The 3,460-nt window shown below is 38.7% G+C and overlaps 1 long non-coding RNA gene across 1 annotated transcript; it reads right to left on the reverse strand.

The window, feature by feature from the left end:
- Positions 1 to 496: 496 nt before the first annotated feature.
- On the reverse strand, positions 497 to 2,798 carry LOC145659377 (uncharacterized). The gene is made up of 3 exons (XR_014125575.1): positions 2,757 to 2,798; positions 862 to 936; positions 497 to 522 (listed from the first exon to the last, which is right to left on the reverse strand). It is a non-coding gene; the product is annotated as an uncharacterized LOC145659377 (long non-coding RNA).
- Between the last annotated feature and the right edge of the window lie 662 nt (positions 2,799 to 3,460).

Raw genomic sequence — 3,460 nt, forward strand, 5'->3', positions numbered from 1 at the left:
CAACAATGGCCACAAGAGGGAGACAAAGAGCTTCCCTAGTAATCAATGAAAACAGGCATACCCTGTAACTGTATGCTATACTATTCTTTTATTTTATATTTTCCCTTGATGTCCACTTACAATGTTTGCATGGCTTTATGTTCCAAAAATAATCATAATCTATTTTACACAAATATTTTCCAACCTGTTTATCTTGTAGAATTAAATAGGACATGTATTACATTACGAATAAAGAATTCTGCGCTGCATACACTTAGACATCGGTAATATAACTTGCAGTTATATAACTTCTAGTGAAAATCCTTGAAGCAGGTCATTTGCCTGTTTTTATGTATTGATCTTTATTGCTCCAAAAAACTACTCACGTCTTCCAATGTTCTTGATCCCCACTTCTAAGAAATAGTAAATGGACTAATCCTAGTTGTGGATAAGTATAATACTAAACAGCTGTGAACTAATTCCACACGAGGGGAGTCATCACTGCAAAGGTGTCATGGTGCGAGGCGTGCAGTGGTCACTGTCCTGCGAACACAGAGAGACACAGGCGAGATATCAGTTAAAAAGGTTTGAGAAAGTACATCCTCCACTGACAAGATTCTGCTGTTTAAATGTAAATGGATCTGTGACTTGAACAGGTCTGCTCCTTCCCTCAGCCAATATAGAAACAGCTAACTGCACTACAACAAGTACACAAGGTGTAATGAACTTGCTATGAGAATGATCTCAGTAAGTAACTCAAAAAGGAAAGGAGCTTCTCCTTCCTGTTTTCTTTGTTCTCTTCTTGTTAGTGTTTGTATTTGCTCTTTCAAAACACTCCTGCACTCATTCCTCACACTAAAACATGAACCTGGTGTTGTTTACACAGTGACTTGGTGTGAGGCATCTGATCCATGATTTCCCCCTGGGGTCACAGGTCTCGTTTGTCGCCTTTTTTTCCTTAAGACAAAAACAAATTAAAATAAGAGCAGAAAAATTGAGCAGAAATAAACAACTATTAAAATTCTAGATGCACTGTGGAATGTTCAGAGAAAAACAAGACCCTCCAGTCTCTAATGTATTTAATATGTGATATTTAACTGTCAATATGGGGACATTACGAGAAGGGAGTGGGCTCAGCTGGCCTGTCTATGATTTTATTATTATTATTATTTTAATCCTAGTCTTTGATTAAGTTAAGGCATTTTTCTTTCAAAGAAAAGAAAAGGAATGGAACATGTGAAACACAAACATAAAAATAGGTATGCATTTATCTAATAAACTGATGACTATGATTAGGTGAGATAAGTTTTAGGATATAATAATAAGTGTATAATTTCCATCACACTTTTCACCTGAGTCTCCCGTGTTTCTGAATAAAAGAAAGTAATATAACACACGCAGTTATACAATTTCCAAAAGGCATATTATTTAGAAATAAAGAAGAACTTGGTTATTATTTGGTTATTAGGACACATGAGGAAAGCATTTTAGTTGCATTCATTTTGCCAAAGACATCCATGACTGAAACAAGCTTCCTGTCACCACTGACCACCCTCCTAGCGTCTATGTCTCCACGGTTTCCCTGTCTAGTGTCTTTATTTTTGATTTACTCCCTTGTTGTGGTTCCATTCCTTCGTTTCGTTTTCTGCACCCCTCATAATTTGCACTTGTGTCTGGTTTAATGCTCATTTGACCATGTTTTTAAGCCCTGTTTTAGTTTAGTCTTGTTGCTATTTATTGTAAGTCCAGCTGCTGTTTGTTAATCGAGGCTTCCGTGCATGTGAATATAAGCCTGAATGTTTATCCTCGCCCCAATGTTATAGCCTGCATCCCTGGTTTGTCTTCGTGCGCTTTTCTTTACTTTAGTTTATCATGAATTCTCGGACTCTCCATGTTAATAATTTGACCCTGGACTTTGGATTTGCCCCTAATAAATCTCACTCTTTTCCACACACTGCTCATCGTTACACTTCCCCAACCTACTATATTTACATTAAAACTCCGTCAACAGCAGTCTTTAACGTTGAGGATTTTTTTCAATCTGTGTAAAATTACATAATTTCTGCTGTTTCAGAAGTGAAGGATTTGCGTGCTCTAAATTTTCATCATGCCAATGCACAGAGGTTTTGGTATGGAGATTTTATCCCGATCTATAGGAGCAATTGTAATGGACTATAAAGTTGACGAGAAAGAAACCATCCGTTTCGCCGCCGTTTATGTCCATAGATGCTGCTATTACCAAAAATACTACTGCGCTGATTCTTAGAGGACAGTTGATTTGACCGGATGTCGCAGCAGTACGGCCGACTACTCCTGATCATAACGCATTCATGACAACTCAGCCCTTTTTACGACTGAGGTGCTCACACGACAACGCGTGATCTTGCACCTTTTATGTGTTTTAAGAAAAACGCTCAGTGTTTTAAAGAGCAGCAGCGAATTTCCCTCTAAGGCGTTACTGAAGCTCTGTGAGCAGAGTAATTTCTCGCATTGTGTTGAAATGAACAGGTGTCTGTTCAACTCATTCATGAGCGTATTTTAACGCGCGTTCAATATCGTCCGAGCTGTAATCTTTTGAATTCTGTAACCATGCGGCGTCATACGTATAACATTCTAGTCGCGTGGTGTGATAGCAACTGCTAGTCAGAATAAACAAGACAAACAGTAGTACAAACATTTCAAAAAGATTCGATTACAAAAGTGAGATGCATTTTTGGCAGAACAGCGTTCATCCTTTTGAAGTTAGTTGCAGCAATTCACACAATTCTCCGACCTACATTGTAAGACATCCTCCTGTTGAGCTGGATATCAGTGTGTTAAGCAGGTTTCTGTTTTGTAGGAGGACGGTAAGCAGCTGGAAGATTCCGCCGTGTCAGCGCATCGTAGAGTGAGTTATCGACACAGCTGGCGACTGCTACAACTAACACACCACTTGAAATTTTGATATGAGCCCTTTTTAGATAGAGATTGCCTGTTAGGGATTAGAATGAGGCTCTGCAGCATCTCAGGTTGAAAAAGAAAGAAAGAACGCAGAGAATAACAGAATAACTATATATATATATATATATATATATATATATATATATATATATATATATATATATAATCTTTGATGGCCGAAGATCTCTAGGGACCGAATACACATTGCTGGGTCATATGTCTCTGCATGTTTCAAATGGGAAACCATAAGGTGGAGGAGGAAGAGACCCTGGGTGAATGTCGGAGGAAGACAAGGGAGGACAACCGACGGAAGGCTGCACGTGTGGGGCGCTATCTTGGAGGTCTAGACCTCGAGCTAGCAGTGCGAGAACTGCAGAGAGAGAATGTGATGATCAAAGCTGAATTGAGCAGGCTGAGATCACAGCTTGAGAAAGTAGGAAAAGTGAAACACTTAGTTACACTGCAGTGCACATCCAATGAAGCAATGTTCTGCTATACACAGGAGATGATTTTAGATTGAAATAAGGAACTATAATTAAAA

Source organism: Electrophorus electricus, chromosome 10 (genome assembly GCF_041902795.1).
Source record: "Electrophorus electricus isolate QZ-2024a chromosome 10, ASM4190279v1, whole genome shotgun sequence".
In the NCBI taxonomy this organism is placed as follows: domain Eukaryota; kingdom Metazoa; phylum Chordata; class Actinopteri; order Gymnotiformes; family Gymnotidae; genus Electrophorus; species Electrophorus electricus.